Source organism: Sitophilus oryzae, unplaced genomic scaffold (assembly GCF_002938485.1).
Source record: "Sitophilus oryzae breed Bouriz unplaced genomic scaffold, Soryzae_2.0 scaffold_808_pilon_pilon, whole genome shotgun sequence".
NCBI lineage: Eukaryota > Metazoa > Arthropoda > Insecta > Coleoptera > Curculionidae > Sitophilus > Sitophilus oryzae.
The window spans coordinates 499,633-514,220 of record NW_022147426.1 but is presented as its reverse complement, the minus strand read 5'-3'; the positions used below and the strand labels follow the sequence as shown (position 1 = coordinate 514,220).

At 32.6% G+C, this 14,588-nt stretch overlaps 1 protein-coding gene and 1 pseudogene across 1 annotated transcript in view; both read right to left on the bottom strand.

The window, feature by feature from the left end:
* Nucleotides 1-14,588, bottom strand: part of LOC115888723 (cytochrome b5 reductase 4) — an 88,834-nt gene that overhangs the window by 41,778 nt on the left and 32,468 nt on the right. The gene's annotated exons all lie outside the window — the stretch shown is intronic.
* LOC115888728 lies at nt 9,556-12,145 on the bottom strand (annotated as a pseudogene).

The following is a 14,588-nucleotide window of genomic DNA, read 5'->3' as shown; positions in this document are numbered from 1 at the left end:
AAAATAGGGCCTAGTACTGAGCCCTTGTGGTACTCCACATTCTATTGGCTTGCTACAAGACAACGTGGTATCCACCCTCACAAGTTGACTTCTGTTGCTCAGATACGACTTAAACCATTCGAGAGATGATCCCCTGAACCCATAGTGCTGCAATTTATTAATTAAGATCTTATGATTTACACAATCGAACGCCTTAGAAAAATCACAGAAAATTGTTGCTGTAGAATGATGGTTGTTTAGGCTGGAGTAAACTTTATTAAGGAGGGAAAACATAGCGTCATTTGTGGACTTAGAAATCCAAATTGATATTCAGTAAGTATTTTGTACTTAAACAGAAAAGATACCAGCCTTCTTTTAACCAACCTTTCTATGATCTTAGATAGCGTTGGAAGGAGTGCAATTGGGCGATAGTTAGAAGCTTCATCTTTGTCTCCTCCTTTATACAGAGGAATGATTATTGCCGTCTTAAGACATTTTGGAACGACATGTTTATTAAAGTTGTTAGGTGATTCAGAGTGCTTTCTGGCAGATTCGAAAAAATTTTTAAATCAGTTTTATACTGTATAGTGTGATATAACTCAAAAAAAAAGGGGAACCCCCCTCATTCACTCGACATTCTACTAAACTAAATATAGGAAACGCTACATAATTTATAAATAAGCTGCAAAATTAAACCAATCGAAACCATTAAAATAAAGGATTTTATTTGGCTGAATCAACCTTTAACGAACAAGAAAATTGATCTAAATTTGTCCTGTGCTTCACTTAAATTGCTTCCTATAAACGAACATACTTGTTTTTCCTTTTATTTTTCAATCTATATAGCTTTTCCAGACTGCTGCTGGAAAATTAAGGCCGAAGAAAATTATTAAAAAGTTTTATCGATCGAAAATAATACGTTGTTGATTTTCAGTTGTTTGAAACTCTCGATAGCTTGATTAAAATTTTGTTTATCCTATTAAACAATATTTTAGATTGAAGTTTACATGAATAATAAAAAGAACAGACGATTTTTAAAGGGTGTTCCAAAAAATAGTTTTTGGAACTAGATTTGTGTGTCGATACGTTCTTTTTTTTTTCGATAATGACTAATAAATTGTCACCTTTGTTGAATAACAGCACAATACAATGTTTATAATGCCTAATGCTTAATCGGCGTGTGGCATGACTATCAAAATAAAATTTCAAGTAATCTTATATTATTATCGTCTTCAAGGATACTAAATGAGTATGTAAGTCATCAAGCCAAGGCTAACAAGTCAGTATCTCATTTACACGCTGGCCAAAATATTTATTTAAAAAAAAATCCAACGAAAAAAAATGTTTAAAATAGTTTTAGTAATATTTTTGTGTGTTTTATTCCATCCCCAAGAGCAGGAATGCGCTAAAATACTGGGTGTTTTTCCGTTCGCGGCGGGAAGTCATTTTATTCTGGATTACAAGCTGATGAAAGGCTTGGCAGATGCCGGACACGATGTAACTATGGTTTCACCGCAAAAAAGTCCAGTAAGAATCCCAGGGAATTATACAGAGATAGTACTTGAGGGATTTGCAGAAAAAATTCATAGTAAGATTGATTTTTATACAGGATGAGTCTTAAATAAGTGCAAACATTTTTGGGGGTAGTATATTTCGACCCCAGATACACGATTATGAGGTTCTTTCCAATTTTTTTTTTAGTTAAAAGATATAATTTCTTGATAATATGACAACATAGATAGCAGATTAAATTTACAAGAAAGAAAACCCAGAAAAGATCCAGCGGGTCTCAAAATTTAAGGAAAAAATATTTTTTTTCCAAATTTTTCGGATGTTTTGGACTTATTTAAAGAACGGGAAAGAGAAAATATGCTTCTTTTATCGAGATCTACCAACCCTGAAAATATTTGCACTTATTTAAGACTCGCCCTGTATATCGTAGACCTATATTTTATTCTACAAAAACTCATACAGGATTCGGCAATAGTGCGTCAGGCATCTGTAGCTCCTATAATAAAAAACTTTATTAAAAAAATTATTAAAAATACAAAAAATGAAGATAAAAACAAAACTATACTAAGTGTTTACTGTGGTTGGTCTGTACTTACTTTGCTACAAAATATCGTAATCTTAAACCATACAGGGTGTTTGTGAAAATTCTATGTAAAACTTACTAAAATATAAAATAAATTTTCTTCGTTTTTTTCAATGGAACACCCTGTATATTATTACATTTTGGCTTCCTTTCTGATCACTTTACATAATCCCAAGATATTATTAAATATGGATTGAAATGAGCCAATCTTTCTAAAATATAAAATAAATTTTCTAAGCTTTTTTTAATGAAACAGCCTGTATATTAACATTTTTTTGTATTTAAAATAATGGAAAATTTTTAACGGTTATACAGATATTCGTAATGTTATATTACATATATGGTTTTTTCAACAGTAATTTTATAAAAAAGCCACCTAATGATTTTTGCCTGGTATTTTACGATTGAACGAGCCACATGTACTAAAAAAGCGAATATTTATTCTTACAGTCAACCTGTATATCACCCTGTATATTTATTTTCCAGAAGTAACCACGGACACCAACCTTTTCGAACAGAACTTACAAAATCCCATAACAATCATGAGATCCATCCTGGAAACGTTCGTAATGAACATCAACGAAACGTTTAACCATCCAGAAGTAAAAGCTTTATTAAATTCCCAAGAAAAATTCGATGCTGTCATCGTAGAATACCTGAACAACGACGCATTGAAAGTACTCCCAAATGTCCTCAATTGTCCTCTGATCTTGCTTTTTTCTATGGGTCCGATCAGCTGGATAAATCCCAGCGTAGGCAACCCACAAGAAATCTCATACACCAGACATATGTTGACGAGTGGAAATCCATTAGAACCAATGACTTTTTTGGAACGAGTCAAGAACGTTTTTAATTTTGTACTGGAGAGTGTCATGAAGGCAACCTTGGTCTTGCCACAACATCAAAGAATCGTTCAAGACTCCTTTCCAGGCAGTCCAGACATTGATACCTTGCACGGTAACGCTTCCTTGGTACTGCTTAATTCTCATACCAGTTTATATCCAGCCCATCCACTGGTACCAAACATGATAGAAATAGGTGGATATTTTATCGATCCACCAAAGAGGCTTCCAGAAGATTTACAAAGTTTTATGGATAATGCCAAAGACGGAGTTATATATTTTAGTATGGGGTCGCATTTAAAAAGTAAGGACATGCCTGAAGAGAGAAAAAGATTGTTTTTGAAGGTTTTCGGAAAGTTGAGACAAAAAGTTATCTGGAAATTTGAGGAGGAGTTGACTGGAGTACCGAGGAATGTTTTGATCAAAAAATGGTTACCTCAGCAAGATATTTTAGGTAAGATTAATTTTATATAATAATAGCTCCCGTATATAGCGTTTAACGCCTTGGGAGTAGCAAGGTACAGCTTGCCATCCCAAGCAACACAGATAGTTCCAAATCCCTTCGGTTTAAGACTAGCTACCAAAACATAGTTCCTGGGTGCACCCTGTTACCTAATTTGTCACTATATCCGGTAATACCACTGCAAAGTATTTTTGGATAATATCTGTTACCATCCTGTTACTAGTCATTTGGAATTTAAACACCCAAAACTAAGGTAGCAAATGGGTAGTTGCGTCTAGTAACTGGGACTACGCAAATCCTTTCATTGTTACCACTAAGTGGCAAAATCTACATAGTGACAATAAATACGGAACGGCTACCAGCCTGTGCTACTAAAGTGGGTGTATGAAGTACATGATACTATATAGTCCCCTGCTTAGTCGCAGTACCCTATATTTTGGGTCTTAAAGTTACGAGGCATTTGGGTACTAATTGTTGGTCCCAAAATAGTAGCTGCGACTATGGTTTGTTACTATAAAGTAACGGGTACTATACTCCTATTGACGTCTTGCTACTATAAAGTTGTGGAAACTAAATAAAAAATATTTCTTTATAGTAGCAGATCGCGTATTTACCCATCCTGTCCATTACCACAAGAATAAAGATCAATAAAATTGTTTGTTCACTGCGCTGCTAGTGGAACTTCCTAGACAAGTTCACCAGGATAAAGGGTTTATTGGATTAAATTTAGAGAAGTATGACTGGACTTTGATATGAGAATAAATTATTTTAAATTTATTTTTGAAAATTCATCTATATATTATTAGTTACGTTTTTCGTCGGTTCCGTGTGGATAGAAAGTCACAATTTATTTAAACACTATTTATTTAACACTAATTAACAAAAACAATAACGATAAAAGACTTATAGAACTATTTACAAACGATTTATAACTAAGAATTTATTTTGAATTTTCGCGCGTCAACTGCACTGGTATATTTATAACTGCCCCCTGTAGGCCACCGCCGCCGGCTTTTATACCGACAGGTAAAGAACTCTAGAATAGTCCATAGATCGTTAGGTGCGTAGAGAAGGTTTTCGAATGTTCTCGTATGTACTAGTCCATTCCAGTGGAACTCGATTCTTCTCGAACGAATGAATCATTGCGGTGTCTATGCGATGTTAAGGTCATCCGAGGGCGGGCCATATTGTGAGGTTAGGTCGAGTCCACACCGGCCCGCAACATTATTATTATGTATAATTGTCGTATTTTCTATATATTTGTAAAGTTCTTATAGCTGCATTTTTCTAGAAATGTTGAGTTGGTGACTACTGATGAATTTAAAGATAAAACAGAGCTCAGAGAAGAAAGTAACATAAGTCAGGAACTAAGGCATTGGGCATTAAAACACCAAATTAGCCACATTTACTATTTTTAGGAGTACTATCACCCCCTGATTTTTTTACACTTTTACACCATTGCAATAACACCCTGTAGTACAATCTTTTATCTTTAATTTCCTTCTTCATTTGTGTAAAAATACCTAGACAGTTTTACATAAAACGTTAAATACCGAACGCCGAACCGAACTAACCAAATTTCCAAAATTTTTGCAGCCCATCCCAACATCAGACTCTTCATAACTCACGGAGGCTTACTGAGTACTACAGAAACCGTCTACCACGGAGTACCAATTTTGGCCCTGCCGGTGTTTGGAGACCAACCAGCCAATGCAGAAAGAGCCCAGTACGCTGGGTACGGTCTTCAACTTAGCTACCACGACAAGAACTTCAACCAAGAAACTTTGGCCAACTTAATACAGGAACTTCTCACCAATCCAAAATACCGAGAAAATGTTAGAACAAGGTCCAGACTGTTCCACGACAGACCCATGAAACCCATGGACGCAGCTGTTTATTGGGTGGAATATGTGATTAGGAACAACGGTGCCAAACATTTGAAGGTTGCAGGTGTTGAACAGTACTGGTATCAATATTACCTTCTCGACGTGACATTGTTTTTAGTTATGTGTGTATACGTGATAGTAAGGATTTTAAAGTATATGTTGATAAGGTTGATATGTATTTTAAAAATTAGGTTAAGTGGAGGTAAAAATAAATTAAAAGTCAGTTAAAATTAAAGAAGTTTATAAAAAATCACTTTTATAATAAAATCAAAGGACTGAAATGTATGACTGACCGTTGATATATTCTAAAAGTGCATAAAATTTCCTACAAATCCTGAAATTTTCATAATTTTATAGCTATGTTTACTATTTTTCTAGGCACTCTAAAAACTAGCAAAAAAATAACCAAAAATTATCACTTTTTCGACTTTTTTTTCTAAAAGTAAATTGATGATTTTGGTCAAGTCACCGATTTTGATGAAACTACTGTTATTGGCTAATAAAAAGGCTATAATATGAAAATATAGTCCTTTCTGATCGTACTAGTACGGTACTAGATGTAGCCGAACTTTTAGCCATCATCAAAAATTGTTCAACAACAAGAGTTCAAAAAATCACTTTTATAATCAAATCAAAGGATTTAAACCTATAACGGTTTATATATTCTAAAAGTACATAAAATTTCCTACAAATCCTGAAATTTTCATAATTTTATAGCTATGTTTACTATTTTTCTAGGCATTCTAAAAACTAGCAAAAAAATAACCAAAAATTATCAATTTTTCGACTTTTTTTTCTAAAAGTAAATTGATGATTTTGGTCAAGTCACCGATTTAGATGAAACTACTATTATTGGCTAATAAAAAGGCTATAATATTAAAATATAGTCCTTTCTGATCGCACTAGTACAGTACTAGATGTAGCCGAACTTTTAGCCATCATCAAAAATTGTTCAACAACAAGAGTTCAAAAAATCACTTTTATAATCAAATCAAAGGTTTTAAACCTATAACGGTTTATATATTCTAAGAGTACATAAAATTTCCTACAAATCCTGAAATTTTCATAATTTTATAGCTATGTTTACTATTTTTCTAGGCATTCTAAAAACTAGCAAAAAAATAACCAAAAATTATCAATTTTTCGACTTTTTTCTCAAAGTAAATTGATGATTTTGGTCAAGTCACCGATTTTGATGAAACTACTGTTATTGGCTAACAAAAAGGCTATAATATGAAAATATAGTCCTTCCTGATCGTACTAGTACGGTACTAGATGTAGCCGAACTTTTAGCCATCATCAAAAATTGTTCAACAACAAGAGTTCAAAAAATCACTTTTATAATCAAATCAAAGGATTTAAACCTATAACGGTTTATATATTCTAAAAGTACATAAAATTTCCTACAAATCCTGAAATTCTCATAATTTTTTAGCTATGTTTACTATTTTTCTAGGCATCCTCAAACATGTAAAAAATAGCCTATAAATTGCCAATTTTTCGATATTTTTCACAGATTTTGATAAAACTACTCTAATTAACTAAAAGGCGCAGAACAAGAAAACGTGGTGTTTATTAGTTATACCAGTATTGTAGGAGACGTAGACAAACATTCAGCAATAATGCAAGGTCAAAATTTTGAAAAAACGGTTATATGAATGAGACGCTTTCTTTATACACTTCCCCAATAAATTAACGCGTCACAAAAAAATAACCAAAAGTTAAGTTTTTGTCAAAACCACTTATCCGATTTGGACGATTTTTTTTTGAATGATAGGTTATTCTTTCCACAATGTTGTTATACGAACTGTATTTTGATAGGAACCCTTTTTATACTAATACCGGGTGTAGCAATTATAACGTGTTTTTTTAATAAAATTTGTGACACCCTGTAGAGTTGATCAGTTACAGTATCAAGTTAAAATTGAAATCACATTTTAGCCTTATCTTTTTTTTACATTTTGTTTTTTTATTTACTCCATTATCTTCCTTATTACACGAGAAACAACATTTTATAGGATGACATGATTTAACATTGGTTTTAATTAACATTTTTCCATTTTACTCACTAAAGTAAGTAGCAGGCTATGGAAAAACACGGATTACCAGTAAATGTCAAATAGAGATGCTTGTTGTCAGTGTCAGTCGTTTTCGTCCTTTTATTATATCAAAAATATGCAACGTGCACGTGAAACAAGAAATCTTACTGGCGAAGAATATGCTCAAGCATTAATATTGTCTGAGGAAGGCTGGAGCTACCGAAGAATTGGTGAACGATTTAATGTAACTCACTCAACCATTTCACGAGTTATACAACGGTATAGAGATACTGGGAGTAATTGTCGCAGGCCGGGACAATGCAGGAATCGAAGAACCAATCCGATTCAGGAACGTTTTTTAAAACTCTGAACATTAAGACAACGTTTCGTAACAGCTCGGACCCTTCAAACTCAGCTCAGAGATATTAATGGTCTACAAGTTTGCACAGAAACCATGGTACAAAGAATACAAGGTATGATCGATAGCGGCTCCAATTTCGTTCAGTTCGCGCATACCACCTGTGACGTCACTAGGAAAATAATGAATGAATAAAAAATAAAAAAAGTTGACAGGAGATCTGCATTTTTGAGGTTATGGTTAAGAATTGTTTATTTTTAAGACTTTTTAGTTCGTTTAATTTAATAATTACTAAAACCAGCAGTTCCAAAAATATATTTAAAAATAATAATTATCTATTAACATGGATTTGGACGATAGGTAAGAATACTGAATTTATTTCTATATTCGGTATAAAATTGTTTATTAGGTTTTTAGTTTGCGATGTTTATGGTAAATAATTTTCATTTTCATTGCCTCTGAATTCACATGAGGACAGAGTTGAGGATATCTATGGAAAAGTAACCACAAGAGGAATTGTTACATCATTTAAAAAATATTGGGAAGTTTATTGTTTCCCATCGAAAAGTAGAAAATGCCAATGCAGATGAACGTATTGTAATTGTGATAGAAGTAATTCTAAGGGTGAAGTTTATTATAATTAGTGGAAGTAATACCAAGGGTGAAGTTTATTATAATTAGTGACCTCTGCTTCTTTTTATATGTAGAAGTTTCTGGTTTTGAGAATAAATCGGTTGAACGACACCCAAAATTTAAAGGAAGTATTTGCATACCCAGAATATGCCCATCAAGGATTATATAGCTCAAATTTCCTTTAATGGTAGGCAATTATTCAATGCAAATTAACTTTTTAAGTGACTAAAATATTAAATAGTTTACAATATGGTATATCACTAAAAATATATTACTTTTAGGTACAATTAGGGCCCGATACATTTCAAAAAGTAGAATATTATTTTATATTAAATGAGGTATTGTACTAACAATCAATTTATTTAATAACGGAGATTAAAAATAACAGAATAAATAGTTCTTTTTTATACTACAAAAATAAACCATAGAATACAACAGTATTTAAAAAATAAATAAAAAGTGATGTTCCGGCCGAGATTCGAACTCCGGTCTCTCGCTTCTTAGCCCGACTCCTTATGCACTGCTCCACAGTAACTTGCTTAGCGATAATTCAATGACGGTATATAAACAAAAAAAACAGGTTTATAACAATATCTTGACGATTTGAACAGGCGCGCGGAGCGTGCTGATCAATAGCGCCTGTTATCACCTGTGACGTAGCGACCAACCTGCGCAATATCATACCTTGTATTCTTTGTACCATGCACAGAAACTAGCATCTCTATTTGACATTTACTGGTAATCCGTGTTTTTCCATAGCCTGCTACTTACTTTAGTGAGTAAAATGGAAAAATGTTAATGAAAACCAACATTAAATCATGTCATCCTAAAAAATGTTGTTTCTCGTGTAATAAGGAAGATAATGGAGTAAATAAAAAAACAAAATGAAAAAAAAAGATAAGGCTAAAATGTGATTTCAATTTTAACTTGATACTGTAACTGATCAACTCTACAGGGTGTCACAAATTTTATTAAAAAAACACGTTATAATTGCTACACCCGGTATTAGTATAAAAAGGGATCCTATCAAAATACAGTTAGTATAGCAACATTGCGGAAAGAATATCCTATCATTCAAGAAAAAATCGTCCAAATCGGATAAGTGGTTTTGACAAAAACTTAACTTAAAGTTTTGGTTATTTTTTTGTGGTGCATTAATTTATTGAGGAAGTGTATTTTACTTCTGCAGGGTGAATCAAAAGAGATTAAAGCACAGGACAAAATAAAAAATACACTCTATTATATTTTTATAAAAATTTCTATACAAATTATTAATACTACATATATATTATATATTTATCTAATTGTATTTTAATTTCTGTTGTTTTTTCTTCCTGATAATCCGATACAGTCGTACTAAAACAAATTTCAATACACCTAAAACAACAACTAAAGATGTTACGATAAGCAACACAGCATCTAACAGATAATACTGGTACCACGGTTGGTTAACACTACCCACTCGCAAATGACGAGTACCTTTATGCCTTATCACGTACTCCACCCAAAAAACTGCGCTCTCCAAAGGTTTCAAAGGCCTGTCGTGGAAGATCTTCGACCTCCATTGTGCATTTTCACGGTATTTTGGATTGTTGAGCATTTCCTCAACCAGACTACCTAGTTTTTCTTCGGTGAAATCCTCGCTGTGGTAGTCTAGTTTTAGGCCATATCCCGCATACTTAGCTCTCTCTGAATTTGCTGGTTGATCTCCAAAAACCGGGATTGCCAGGATCGGTACTCCGTGGTAGATTGTTTCTGTCGTACTTAGTAGTCCTCCATGAGTTATAAACAGTTTGATGTTAGGATGGGCTAGGATATCTTGCTGAGGCAACCAGTTTCTGATGAGAACATTATCAGGTTTTCCTGGAAGGTCTTCCTCAAACTTCCAGATGACTTTTTGCTTTAACCTTCCCAACACGTTCAAAAATGCTTGTTTCTTCTCTGCAGACATATCTCTGCTTTTAAGGTTTGAACCCATACTGAAGTACACCACACCTTCTTGAGCACTATCCATGAATTCTTGCAAGTCTTTGGGTAGTTTTTTGCGGAGGATCAATGTGGTACCCTCCGATTTCAACCATGCTGGGTACCAGAGGTTGTGGAGGGTACAGACTTGAGTGGGAATTAAGCAGAACCAGGGAAGTATTAGCGAACAAATCATAGATTCCTGGAGCATCAGGGAATGCTTGTTTCATCAGGTTTTCGTGTAAAGGATAGATGTAAAACTTCCTAAAAAGTCCGTCCAGGACATGAAGAAAGATATTTTTAGCTCTTTCGAAAACACTCAGTGGCTTTGCTGGGTCTCCGACAAAAAAGAAGTGCCTTATGTAGGATATTTCCTCTGGGTTTCCCACAGTGGGGTTGATCCAGCTGTTGGGTCCCAAGCTGGATAAAATTATTAGCGGACAGTCGAAGGCTTGGGAGAATACCTTCAAAGCATCGTTTTGGAAGTGTTCTAGTATGACTGCATCGAATTTCGTTCCTGAATTGAGCAGTTCACGTATCAAAGGGTTGTATAAGGTATCGTTGGCGTTTTTCACGAACATATCAGTCATGGTTTTCATTATGGTGGCCATGCTTTGCTTGTTGCGACCAAAAAAGTTTATATCCACCAGCATTTCTTGAATAAAAAAAATTATATAAAAATAATACTTATTACTAACTATGCCGGGTGCGTCTCAAAAGTGGCTCACCCCAATAACTTCTTTATTAAAAAAAACGAGAATTGGTATGTTTTTCGAAATTCCAGTGCCAAGGGGGTGAAACTCAAATAGTACAATATTTTTTATTTAAAAAACGGTCAAGTTTCCGAAAAAACGCTTAAACACGAATATTTTATTTTGTTTTTTTACATATTTTAAGATTTTTTTAAAAATGTAGACAGGGTGTTTCGAAAAATCTGGTAATTGATTAATCACGATCCTGCTTAAAGCGTTTGACGTAAAAAGCTGATTTTTGGAAAACGGATTGCCTTTAGGGTGTAGAGGTTCGATAAGAAGGGATTTTTCGAAATTCGAATTCTAAGGGGGTGACCCCTCAAATGTTAGAATATTTTTTTAAAAAAACCGGTGAGTTTTTATAATGGGGGTGTCATTTAGAAAGTTGCAAGAAGTCAATCAGTTCCAATTTATGTCATATACTAACATACCAAATCTCGTTTTGTTGTCTGAAAAAATAAAAAAGTTATAGAGGTGAGCCACTTTTGAGACGCACCCGGTATAATCGAAAAAAAAAACGGCGTCAAAGTCACCATTTAAAAATAATTTTGCCTCAATATAAAAATAAGTGATAACCTTCTGAAAGCCGCCCAACTAGCAACAAGCGCATTTAAAAAATAAAGAACAGTACGGGCCGAGTAAATGACGTCTATAGCGCTTGACCTCGCCAAAACTATCATCGAGACTATTCCCCAGCCGTCTTTGACGCCGTTTTTTTTTTCGAACTTTTGGTATTACTTTAAACTTTAAACGCTTCATATGAGTGAACAAAACAATGTTTTTTTTGGTTTATAAATACTTACGTTGTATATTTTTTTCGAAACCATCCAGAACAAGCTCGGTAAGATTGCCTTTGGTGGCTAAGGGCGTTTTTTGTTTGACTGCAGCAACTATAGTGACGTTATGTCCGGCATCAGCTAGACCCTTCATCAGTTTATAGTCCAGGATATAGTGGCTACTGACACCCATGGGAAATACACCCAAAATATTGGCACTTTCGGCATAGTTAAAAATTAATATTATCACTGTTATCGATTTAAAAAACATATTTAATGAATTTAACTGTATTTATAGATACGTATCATTCAATCTTTGAGAGATAACGAAGTGAACTAACACGTATTGATTGTAGCGACTGGATTTTATTCAGTTTGATAAGATATTTTAGAGTATGAAGCTTGAATCTTGGCCTATGTCAAGCAAACACAACGGCAAGCTTGTTTTTTTTGTGGTTCCGAACTAAAATATTTCAAAAAATAAGGATTATGTGATATAAAGTTGCTAAATATTATGCAACATTAAGCTGCTGTTGGTTTAATAAGTACAAAAACCTATGCTAACGTACCATTCGTTCCAACTGTTCGTACATTTGTGTATTATTCGTACAATTTCATACATATTAGTTTCTCTAAATTTTGGGTTTAACATTGGTGCGTCTCAAAAGTGGCTCACCCCTATAATTTTTTAATTTTTTCAGATAACAAAACGATATTTGGTATGTTAATATAAGACATAAATTAGGATTGATTGACATATTCAATTGTTTTTGGTCACTACCTGTTTCACCGGAAATGACTACAACTTTTGGTTTTTAAATGGCACCCTCGGTATATTTCTACTTTATTCGATAGAAAATAACACTCTGAATAGAATGACATATCATATGTCAATTTTTGACATTTCAGCAAGTGGTTTATTTGTGTTTTTAACACAGCCATGGCACCCGAGATTGAAATTTAAAATACGATTTTTCTGTAAGCGAAAATGTCAAAAGTTGACATATGATATGTCATTCTATTCAGAGTGTCAGTTTCTATCGAATAAAGTAAAAATATACCGAGGGTGCCAATTAAAAGTTGTAATCATTTCCGGTGAAACAGGAAGTGGCCAAAAACAATTGAATAGGTACGTCAATCAATCCTAATTTATATGTCATATACTCACATACCAAATCTCGTTTTTTCATCTAAAAATTTAAAAAAGTTATAGGGGTGAACCACTTTTGAGACGCACCCGGTAGTTTTACACAACATAGGTATTATACAGGGTTGTTCACCACATACGACACGGAGTATTGTAGCTAATGGATGATATTTTTACAAATTGTAAGTTTGGGGTTCGTTGAAGGACTATTAGAGCTACAATTTAAAAATATTTTTACAAGATACAGAGTGTCCCAAATAAATAAAAAATATCAAAGTTGTATTTTTTTAAATGTAACACCCTGTATATTATTGCATTTTTAGTTTCTACCATTAAAATAAAGGTAAATTTGATTAAGGTTTATTACACTTAAACCTTACCGTTTTTGAAATATTTTCAATTTTGCGAAATTGCAGTATAAATTTTAAGGCTTCATTTCTTCGAGGATATCAAAATTTTTAATACTAAATATTTACTGAAGTTGATTTATTGATCAATTATTGTGTTGCAATAATAAAAATTATACTACCTTATACAGAGTGTCTAAAAATTTATTTTAAATAATTACTAGCTTTAAACGGCAATAACTTATTTAATTTAAATAGAACACCCTGTATATTTTATGAGAATCAGATGCACAATTTAATTGTCTATCAAATTGTATTATACCATTCCTTCAAGTTTTCGTAGAAAATGCATTTTCTTATAAGTTAGACCTCATTTATCAATATATCCATGGAATATTGACATTTTAGATTGTTTTTAAAACAACAAATGTACAAAATGTACAGGCTAGTAATATTATCGTTTTTAGTAAAACGATAATATTAGTAGCCCATTTGTATGCAAAAAGAAAACTATTTAAATCTTTATAAAAGAGTATAATATTAATTAAATATACCACCAGTATTTCCGCCCAAATACTAATTAACTACATACTTAATTATGTTCGTTAATAAATTATTCTAAATAAATGTGGATTTGAATCAGAAATCAATATAATAATAAGTTATGAAAATGAACGTCTCTGTTATAAATAAGCATTTGTCAAAAAATTAAATATCATTTTTAAGGTGTTACTTGTTATCACACTGTCTAATACATATACATAGTTCAGTTTTTTAGTATTTGGAGCAATTATTATTAATCAACGCAAAAAGTCAATTAATGTAGTTTGAATACTGGAATCATATTAATTGGTCCTCTTTAACAAATATTTAAACAGTTTTTTTTTCATTTTTATAATGAAATAAACGAACTATATCGACAATAATAGTATCTGTACTCTTTAAAAATTTGGTACATCTTTAAAAATAATCTAAAATGTCAGTATTCCATGGGTATATTGATAAATGAATTCTAAATTACAAGAAAATGCATTTTCTACGGAAACTTGAAGAGATAGGTAAAAAATAGTATAATACAATTTGATAGACAATTAAATTGTACATCTGATTCTCATAAAATATATAGGGTGTTCTATTTAAATTAAACAAGTTATTGCCGTTTAAAGCTAGTAATTATTTAAAATAAATTTTTAGACACTTTGTATAAGGTAGTAAAATTTTTATTATTGCAACACAATAACTGATCAATCTTCAGCAAATATTTAGCAAATATTGATATTAAAAACGATAATTGATAATCTTCAGC